The following is an 11,176-nucleotide window of genomic DNA, read 5'->3' on the forward strand; positions in this document are numbered from 1 at the left end:
TTTCGGATCGTGACAAATAAAGCTTCCAATAGGGTATAGGTATATAAAAATTCTTTTTCTATATTCTTACCTTGAATGCCATAAGTGACTTTTCTATTATATAGAAGAGCAAGCTTTTTGACATGTCTGCTTAAGTGTCATTTAGAGTAAAGATGAGGGCATTTTGGTCTTTTGGTATCACTTACCAATTGATCTAACGTGTCTTTTAATTGTTTGCCTATATTCTACGTGTATATTCGACATCGCTCCAACTGTCTTCCAATATTTTCTTTCCGTCGGTCAAATTTTCACAGGCTCTGTCAGAAGTCCATGTTCTTGATCTCAAGGGTATTGCTGGGAGTTCTAGATACAGGTTTGTTCCGCTTTTAATTTCTGCCTATATCTCTTCTTCTCTTTTCTTCATCTTTTTCCTTTCAGATGCTTCTTTTGGTCTCTCTTCATATTTCTTAAATTTTTAATCCAATTGCTGGTGTGTTAAATTTGATGGTGAAACTCCATTTATAAGCCTCTAATCTTGCTGAATTTTGATTAATAACAGTGAGCAAACGAAAGGTCAGGCATCTGATATAGGAATAATCCCTTCATCTTCATGGTTAATTTTATTGTTCTTTCTCTCCCCTTTTTTGCTCTTTCAATAAGTTACAGCCCACACGCAATTTATTTATTGAGATTAAAGGCTTCTCGCTACACTGATATGGGTGTTAAGCCTAATTAACAAGACAAATTTTGGGTATCGCTTCACAGTGCGTAAAAAGTTCTTCGCTTCATCTTCCTCAGTTCTCTTCCTCTGTTTATTTTCAGATTTTTCTTCATACCACTTGGATTCTCTTAATACTTCCTTTATGTATTTAATTTTTCTTTTAGTGCTTTTTCTTGGTTCTCCTCATACCTCCTAATTTTGCAATGACATTGCTGTTGTGAGAAGAAGGATTTTATCTTCCAGTGTTGCTTGATTATTTGTTCTAAAGTAAATGGTAGTATATAATATAAGCAAATAAATGCTTGATCTTTCTAGCATGGTAATGATTTTTCGGAGCATTTGTTACTATCTTTTTTGATTATTTTCTTCTGTATAAGTTTCTTCCGTACAGTTAATACATTTTATTACAAAATTAATATATCTGTTCGACAAAGATCATTCTAGATTCTTTGATCCTTCTTTTATTCTTTAGAGTTCTTTTCTTTCTTATAGGTAAAATGGAACAAACCGGTAGAAGCATACTGACAAGGTAGGAACTAACAGTTAGAACTTATTAAGCATTTCGCACATACCATATCGCTAATGACACATTAGTAATATGTGATGGAAGTGTTAGTCGGTCGAGATACCTAAGGATGATACTGATCAAGTTTGAAGCAGTATCTAAGTTGAGACTGGACAAAGAGATACGTATTACCTGTGAATGAAATAGACAATATACAGAACTTGTAGGAATTTTATTGTGAAATATGTTGTCTTCTAACCACTTATTTGGGCTTCTCTTTAGGAGCAAGACACAAGGCTAGTGAGATGGCAAAGGGTGATTGATAGACGTGGGGAAAAAGTATGCAAATAGAAAACAATATTTATCTTTGATGGGCAGAGTGGTGTTGATTACATGGTATTTTGGATGCAATGCCTACTTATGTGATGTCACTCTTCCCAATGCCTATAAAGGTTGCAAATAAGTTGGACGAAATGAAAAGCGATTTTTTATGCCAAGGAAACAAAGAGAAGAGGCAACATATCTAATAAAGTGGGACAGTGTCATATTGGATAAGAAGATGCGAGGTTTAGAAATAAAGAGAATAAGAATACAATCGAGAGTTTACTCATGAAGTGGTTATGGAGATATCATGTGGAAGAAGAGGCAGGATAATTTATTCTTAAAATATCATGGTGAAGAGAACTTCACCCTTAAATCCTGTTACAAGGCCCTGATGCTAAGAAATACACAAGTAAGGAAGTGGCCATAGAAAAGATTTTAAAAACAAGTAATCCCTACAAGGTCTAACATTTTCTAAAGTTTGCATCCTAGGAGGTTTCTCATTTGCAAAGGAAAAGATACAAGATGTGTAAGAGGTGTTACTTAGTGAAAAGGGAAGCAACATATTCCTTCAATGTGAAGTGACTGCAGAATTATGGAACATATTCCAGTTTGAAATAGTCAATGCCAAAATCATGAAAGAGTTCATAGAAAAAGAAGGTATGGACAACGATCCTGGCTTGAATTTAGTGGACCATATAGGGAGAGAAAAATGTTAGGTGTTGCAAAAGCAAAGCGGAGTTAGTCAGTATGATTATATATAAGTGTCTAGCATTGTTGTCTTTCCGGTGCAAAAACTATTATACTAAGGATTCTATTAATATGCTAAATTTTATTAGCCAGCTTCAAAATTAGAAACGAATGTGGTTATTTTTGTTTGTAATAGCACAATACCTACTTAGTGCTGTTATTTTACTCACAATACTTGATGCAAAGTGGCTTTAACCCTGCAACTGAGTAGCCATGTATTGCCATTTTCTTGCTCTTTGTTCGTCATCTTTCCCGTCTTCTATTTCATCTTCCTCTGTTCAGATTTTGCTGATTTATGCATTTCAGTAAAAAAATATTACATGCCCATAGAGCTATGCTAATGTTCTTGATGCTTTGAATCCAGAACTGTTAGAGCGGACAGGTCTCTTTCAGTTTGTCTCTTCAGTGGGTGGCGACTGGGCTATTCAAAGCTCAAAGTTGGTATCTTTCGTTTATGTGTTGTTGCTCGACTTTCCTCGGTTAACATATGATGCTACCCTTAGCTATTGATGTTATTGAAGTCGTATGCTTAAGCTTTGGCTAATTTAGGAGATCCAAATTATCTCTATTTTTTTAAGGGTTTCTTTGTACTATGATTTTGTTTTCTGTTCTTCGTTTTGGTCTTCTTATTACCTTTTCTGTTCTTCTATATGGTTTCTGTATTTTGGTCTTTTAATTCTTTGGTCGTGATTATATTTTGATGTCACAGTGATAGTAAATTCGTAAATTGATTGACTTTTATGATTTGTGTGTTGAGGAGGGAGCTCAAGCTGAAAGATCTGATCAACCCTTTCCTTCGAGCAGTTTGTTTGCGAAATGAACGGTATAAATTTTTCTGTTGTTCAATCACAGTCGCTGACTCTTTAATAAAACATTAGAAGTAAAAATTGGGACTAATTTGATACTTGGTTTTTGGTTTTATAGGTTCTTATATGTGTGAGTTTCCTTTTTTTTTTTAGGGTGGGGGGGGGGGGGGGGGGGTTAACCGGTCTATGTATGTTCGGGTTTGTAATTTTATTGACCAACTTTAAGCCTTCGATCTTTTTCTCTCTTTGAGGTAGCATGCGTTTTTCTGTGATTGCTTGTAGAGCATAGTGAAAATGCAACTTAGTTCCAATTGTAATCCTTACACATGATTTCCTTGACTATAATAGTGATTGTCATTTCATTAGTTTGACTTCTTTTTACAAACTTCTCATTAAGTAGTGGACCTCCAGGCTCTAGGACAGATGCATGATCAGCGGAGGAAATTCCCTCACGGACATATGTAAACAGAAAATCTTAAATGTTAGAGATTGTTAGTGTTAGATAATAAAGTATTACTTAAGAACTTAGAAATTGCTATTTAGTTGTTTAAATTACCAGATTAGCGAATGAATTACTTTCACTGAATAGCTTATTCCCTAAACAACATGTTACGTGCACAAAAATTAGAATTTGGCAACCGAAATTTTACTGGAATATAGCAAGCAACATGACTTATATAGTCATGTTAAGGACATTTTCAAGTAAGCATAATGTTTTGTAAGTGTTAAATGGACTCTATCACAACATGTGCATCAGTAGAAGGGTATTCTTTATGGTCTGATCCATACTGATTCAAACCTCTGATCCATACTTATTTTGATCGAAACATCTGTGACATCAAACTTATCCAGTCAATTTTGATTACATGGACATATGTTCACTATCTATGAAGCCTATATTAGTCATAATCTAAGTAAAAGGATTTTTACATATTTATCTTTTCATTTTTCTGTGATAATCAAGCTAAATATTTCAACTATCCATGTTGCAATGCCTACAGGTTTTCTTGGTTAGTTTCTGACTTATTAAAAAGAATACAAAATAAATCTGGTTAAAGAAAAAACAAGAAAGGAAGAGCACATATTAAGTATTGACTCTCAGAAATTAAAGTAGAGTTGGGAGTCTGTGCTTGGTTCCGTTAGATTACTTTTGTGATTGTAAGAGCTTTTTGAGGTCAGTATCTTCAATAGGTTGATGTTTGCAATAGAGGGGATTTAAATATCGTGAAAAGCACACATATGATATCCTATTAGGTCAGTTTTTCGTCTACCTAAATAAAGAATATATGAATGTTAAAGAAAGGAACTTGCTATTCTCGCATAGAAGTTTACAAGTTTTAACGACTGATTGCATAAAAGACTTGTTATGAGTGCTGTATTGGCTCGCTATATACAGGAAAAAACCTTTAATAGAAAGGAGAAAAGCTAGATACAGCCAATGCAAAATCTTTCCATGAAACAGTTTAAATAATCCGCAGTGTATATCCTTATTCTGTGACAACAAATGAGAATTTGTCTAGAGATGATTTGTTAGTCTGAGTGTTAGTTATTGTTCTTCGTATCATTTGCACGGTAACCATGAAGCAGAATTTATGTATTTTCCCAAATTGGTACTGACAATGGGAAGCACAAAGTCATGTATAATGTCAGTCTTCTAATGTTTTTTTATGGGGGATTGTACTGTGACCTATATTATTGCTCTTTCTTGATCACTGCAGTTGACCATCCATCTCATGAATTTAAGGATGTCATTATGGGATTCTGGCCCCCCACATGCTCTACTCCGATACAAATATGTACTGACAGGTTATTATCATCATCTCTTTTTTTTTTTCTTTTCAGGATGTGAAATTGTGACCTTTTCTTAGCAAAGTAAACTTCTCTTTCTCCAACTGCAAGTGTCATTTGCTGGTTTGGCTAGCAAAGTTAAGCTTTGCGTGGACTGCCCACAAATGAAGAAAACCTGTGATGTTTGTGGCAGAAAGACCAAACAAGAATGCTGATTTTGAACTCTGTGTAGACTGTCCTTCAACTTTGTAATGCTGGTGATCCGACTTGATTTTGTTTTGTTTGTAAACAACTAAATGGCCCCTAACAAAAGTTCCTCTTGTATCTTGTATGAACTTTTATTTTTGTGCAATTTCATATCAGAAAAAGGTTTGTAGAAAAAGAAAGTTCAAATTTTTCCAATATTGGGCTCGTGCTGGCACGGGCCATCACTACCTAGTTAGTAAAGAAAGGCAACTTCTTAGGCATTAAAGGGCCACTTATATAGGTAAAAAATGGTCTAAAAGTTGCGGGCTTCGCCTCTGCTGCTGTGTCAGTGTATTAGCAACAGAGTACGTGGACTTTTCCCTTTGACAGCTGGAGCTAACTCTGGTGCTAATCTATCTAAAATGTTCTTCTTTCTCACAAATTTGTGCACCAAGGGGTTTCACAGTTGTACCATGAAATAATAGTTCTACAGCATTAACTTTACAATTGGTAATATAAATTTTCCCCAATTAGTTGTCTTTTCTGCTACTGGATCACAACTCTCTTAAAATAGATTTCTCTGTATCATGGAATTTCTCAGTTGTCTAATTTGTGCCTTTTCCTGTGTGAAAGGGGTGGTCTTGGTGTAATGTATTGTAAAATTTGGATTTCTTTCTGGGAAAAATTGGTGGATGGTGCTAGGTTTTGGGAATTTAAGAAATTGCTAAAATTTGGAGTTTTATCTGCTTTGTCCTCAATAATCCAGAAAGAAGATTGTGATTTCTGTAGTAATAGGCCCAAAGTTAACAGCTTCTCACGGTAAGATTCTGCTTTTCCCTAATTTAGTACTTCACCGAGTTGAAATTTCTGCGTCTTTTTTGGTATAAAAAACTGTTATGAATGCCACGAAACAATTGTTGACAAATTTTTTATTCTAATCCTATACTACAGTTTCATAGAAGTAGAAAAATATTGATTTTTGTTCTACTTAAACCTGTCAAATCTTGAAGTGCTGCAGTTGTAGTATTTACATTGACTAAGCTATTGTAACTTCTTGAACTTATTCGAAATTTTGCGGTAAGAACTGGGTGTTTATTCATTGATGAGTCAAGTTGGACAAAATCCAAGTTAGCAAATTCAATACCTCGCGTTTCTTTGGTAGAATGTGCTGGTTGTTAGGATGATTCGTCTAAATCTCATTATCTTGAACAATGAACATATTTGAACTGTTGAATTGTTAGTTCTCTGAAGCTGCTAATTTTGCAGCCATGGTATATTGTATATCTTTACAAGTTCTTGCTCCTTCTCCTCTTTGTTACCACAAAGAAACAAAGATTACAAAGGTATGGAGTTCCAGCAGTTACTTTGAAATATAGTGACTAGAAAGTCCAGATTGTTGAAAAAACTTAAAGTGTATTTTATGTATGTTCGCTCCCTTACATTTCTAATGTGGGATGGTTTGTTCTTACAATTTTACGGTGATTAATATGCAGGCTATACTGCCCCAGACAAATTTCGGCCGAGAGAAAGCAGGGATCAGAGAGTTCGTTTTTAGACAATAATTGTTCAAGATTAAAACGTAAGTTAGCTTACAACTATAACTGTAACTTCAGATTTTCTAACTTGCACTCTTCCAATAATTAGTGTATCATCCTTCTTAATAAAATTGCAGGAGGAACAAATTTGTGTAATACTCTATGGTGATGACATTGACGATGTGATAAGTTGTTCGAACTTTTCGAGACGTATTTCAACTGCCAAAGTTAGATATCCACGCCTTATTCACTAGACATCGGCCAATTTGAATGGGTCGTCGACAGGTTCACTATTGTGGAGTCTATTGCAAGGAATAATGAAAATGTAACTGAATGTTCGTCTTGGTAATTTCACTCCCAAAAATGTAACTGTCAAAGAATTTTTTGTTAACGTGATCTCGAGGGACCTTGTGATCACGATCTCTCCTTTGAGCTATTAGTTTGCATATGTAAATGCTTTGGAAGTTGCCTTGTACCTGATATCCTTATTACTGATGATGGCTCCACCATTAGTCCAGCGGGGAGTGGTATGTATGCGCAGGCTCTCGAAACAGTTGCAAGGGTAAACATGGGCGGATCGCTGGTGTCGTTTGAAAATGATACACTTTGGAGAACTTGTTTCTTGACGCAGCGGAGTTCTGCTAAGTCGATAAATAAGATTGCATCTGTGAAATATCCACAGGATGGAGCAACACCAGATATTGCACCACAACAGATAATTTATGGTACTTGTAGTAAGATGAATGCGGCTGATACTGGTGATGATCCTAATGCCAATTTTAAGGTGATTTGGACGTTCAATGTGGAACCTGGATTCCAATATTTCATTCGTTTACACTTCTACGACATAGTGAGTACACCAATCAGCTGTTATTTAACATTTATGTCAACTCCTGGAACGTGGCTAATGATTTTGATCATGGTCAGAAAGTGCAGGGCTTTTTGGCCACAGCTTCTTTCAACGATTAGGTCACTCCACCTGCTAAAAGTAACAGGCTTAACATTAGTGTTGGCCCGTCCCCTTGGAGTGGCTTTCTTGACGCCTTTCTAAATGGACTGGAACTTCTGTTCAGCGCTATGGAACTTCCACATGTTGATACTGAAAAGTACTGTGACACTAACCAAATTGGAATATGATAAATTCTTTTTCTACCTCAGAGATTGTTTCATTTCTTCATTTTGTACTGGATATGTCTGCATATTTCAATGATCTGTTCATTTTTACTACTAGGATACTACAGGTAACTAAAGTAACAACTATTATGAATACACAGTAATAATTGGCCTCATATATATTTGACAGAAGCTAAAAATACAGTGTTCTTTGTTGTATCTTTAAAGGTTGCTTATTCTTCTCGAGTGGAATAAGTGTCTTTCATTAGTTTAATTTAATGAACTCTTTTGGCATTTAGTACAAACACTTGTTGTTATCTGTTATATTCTTTTGTCAATCTTACCTATCTTTCAGGACATCATAGGTAAATTATACAGACATATTTTTGACTACTGCTGATGTAACTAATCTCCGGAGAGACAATAGAGACCAATGCTGCAAATTATATGTGAATAGAAATAACTGATCAGGTGAAGTTAAAAAGTTTTTACCAGTAAGTCTTGTTGGTAGTGATTGTAATTTCTCCAACAAACTTTTAAGCACTCATTGCTATATTGTATTGACATATTTATCTAAATGTTCGTATTCTGAAATACATTTGATGACTAACTGTATACCTTTTTTTGTCAGAATCTTATTCATATTTTGAACCTTTAAGCCATTATTGATGGACGAAGTGAGATTGCAGATGGAATAAGTGACGCAGATCAGACTCTGCTCTCTTCAAATCCTTAAATGTTTTGCCTTGGAGGAACAGATTCCCAAATTGAGTAAATCGTTAACCATGATGAAACAAGTAAGGCTCTCTCTTTAGGCCCCCAAATCTAAGATGCCCATTTTTCAGCAATGATAAATTTATATATTTTTTTTAAAAAAAAATATTAGACTTACAAATTTCGCTTTGTAGAAGCGGATCCATTACAACCATTCTAAATGGTCAGAAAGTGCAGGGCTTTTTGGCCACAGCTTCTTTCAACGATTATGTTACTCCACCTGCTAAAAGTAACAGGCTTAACGTTAGTGTTGGCCCGTCCCCTTGGAGTGGCTTTCTTGACGCCTTTCTAAATGGACTGGAACTTCTGTTCAGCACTATGGAACTTCCACATGTTGATACTGAAAAGTACTGTGACACTAACCGAATTGGAATATGATAATTTCTTTTTCTACCTCAGAGATTGTTTCATTTCTTCATTTTGTACTGGATATGTCTGCATATTTCAACGATCTGTTCATTTTTACTACTAGGATACTATAGGTAACTAAAGTAACAACTATTATGAATACACAGTAATAATTGGCCTCATATATATTTGACAGAAGCTAAAAATACAGTGTTCTTTGTTGTATCTCTAAAGGTTGCTTATTCTTCTCGAGTGGAATAAGTGTCTTTCATTAGATTAATTTAATGAACTCTTTTGGCATTTAGAACAAACACTTGTTGTTATCAGTTATATTCTTTTGTCAATCTTACTTATCTTTCAGGACATCATAGGTAAAATATACGTACATATTTTTGATTACTGCTGATGTAAAAGCATCTCAAGCCCTCAAGAAAAAAGCATTTGCAGCATGAAATACATGCAAAGAGAGAAATTACATCTCTCACTATATGTTGAACTTATCTCGGGAGAGACAATAGAGACCAATGCTGCAAATTATATATGTACTGATGCTTCGCCCCTTCGCCCCTACTGATGGCAGTTCTATTGTTTATTGTGGGAACATGTGGCAGTTCCATAAGAGTATGGAAGACATCTCCAAATTGCATGAGTTTTTCTGCATTGGCATGTGCAAGACTATTTCTTCACTGTTTTGTTTTAATAATAGCACTTCATATTTACACCCAGACCTAGGTAATAATTTTTTTCCCTACAGCCTTGTATACTTCACGCTTTAACTATTGTGTTTTGTCTGTAACTGGCTTTAGTTACTTGTTCTACTATAAAGGGTAATCAATGTCCAGATGAAGTTTCAATGGCTTATATGATCCTGTCCGCACCATTGAACTTTTTGAGGCTTTCGTGTACAAAAAATTATTCTGTTCAACTTTTATTCACCAAATACAAAAGTCAACCAAAGCATTTAGTATTCCAAATAATTTATGTTATGATCTCAGCTCATCAAATTGTTTTCACAGTTCATCAAAGTTATTGCTTCAGGGATATTCCCCAAGAGCATTTTGTAAACCAATATCTTCTGTAAGCTGGTATGCTCTGATATTTTGAACATACTACTGGTCTTTCATATTTTTTCATAAATTATAATTCAGTAGATTGATCGAATAATAGATTCAAAGATTTTGTTCTTACCATTTCAATGGACGAATCAGAAATATAGGTTTACTTATTCTATATAATAGTGATCAGTAACTCTTTATCCCTCTTTTTACTATAGAACTGAGTCATGTGTTTTAAGTTATTAATCGAAAAAGTCAATCTTTGTGGCTACAGAGAAGGAAATTCTTAATGCTAGGTTTGTGTATTAATGCAATTCTTATTCCTTTAAAGAAAAAGGGATGATGAAAAAAGAAATGAAACATTCTCTTTGAAATAGTATGCTTATACGTTTTGTATTTCAGGGTGCGCATTGAGTACATGTGATTCAAAGAGATTTGGCAGAGCCTGATCGGATTGCGGAAGAATTGCTACAACTAGGTGGCTACGGCAAATTGAAAGCCTCTCAAATCTCTCCCTTTAACCAATAAAATCAATTTTCAAGGGATCCATACCACATAAGCATGATTATCTTTATTTAAAATTACCCATTACTTTGGATTGCAAATTATTTGAGCATGAGCAAGATCATCTGGTTATAATCTTTTGTTACAAATAAAGATAATTTTAGACTAAAAATTGTTGGGCCCATGTGAAGCATGGGCAAGATTGTCTAGTATTATTTATAGTGTAGGATAAGAAGATCCTTCCTTTTTGCTTCTTCAAGGTACGTCCCCAGTCACTTTTAATTCAAAAAAAGAATTATCTGACTTTCAATGTCGTGAAGCATATTGATACCTAATTATCTATAAATCGTCACAATAAAGTGTGATAACCTTAAAAAAAAGGCCTTTAACTTCACTTAGTAATTTTATTATTCATATTGACGAGGGTGAATAAGATTTTAGCCATGTGTTTGTAATATATTACCTTGGGTCATGTTGTAAAATTTTTATTACCAATATGAAGATATGAGTAGTTTAATTTAAAGTTCTAAAATACTTTTTCTGTTAAAAAGTAGGTCATTTTTCTTCTTTGAAAAAGGATTTTGTACCTTTTCTTTAAACGAACTTTAGTATTGTATAAAGTATAAACGAAGGTAAAATCATAAAATACACAGCATAAGTCTTTGGGACCCCTCTTGAACTTGACAGCTTTTATTCAGTGTACATGTAGTCTATTTTTGTCCTAATTACCTCTTTATATTCGGGTGTTTGGTAGCTTTCACCCCTGGACAACCTTAACCCGAGGAGATGTG

At 34.6% G+C, this 11,176-nt stretch overlaps 1 long non-coding RNA gene across 14 annotated transcripts; it reads left to right on the plus strand.

The window, feature by feature from the left end:
* LOC109223640 lies at window positions 251-10,644 on the plus strand. Of its 14 annotated transcripts, none has more exons than XR_002067616.1 (8): window positions 251-352; window positions 1,488-3,099; window positions 4,801-4,888; window positions 6,323-6,399; window positions 6,550-6,635; window positions 6,729-7,441; window positions 7,519-8,501; window positions 8,613-9,687. It is a non-coding gene; the product is annotated as an uncharacterized LOC109223640 (long non-coding RNA). The 14 variants fall into 14 exon arrangements; XR_002067620.1 differs by having other exon boundaries at window positions 2,641-3,099; XR_002067615.1 differs by lacking the exons at window positions 251-352; window positions 8,613-9,687 and adding exons at window positions 9,843-9,911; window positions 10,284-10,644 and having other exon boundaries at window positions 361-3,099.

Source organism: Nicotiana attenuata, chromosome 3, assembly GCF_001879085.1.
Source record: "Nicotiana attenuata strain UT chromosome 3, NIATTr2, whole genome shotgun sequence".
Classification (NCBI taxonomy): Eukaryota; Viridiplantae; Streptophyta; class Magnoliopsida; order Solanales; family Solanaceae; genus Nicotiana; species Nicotiana attenuata.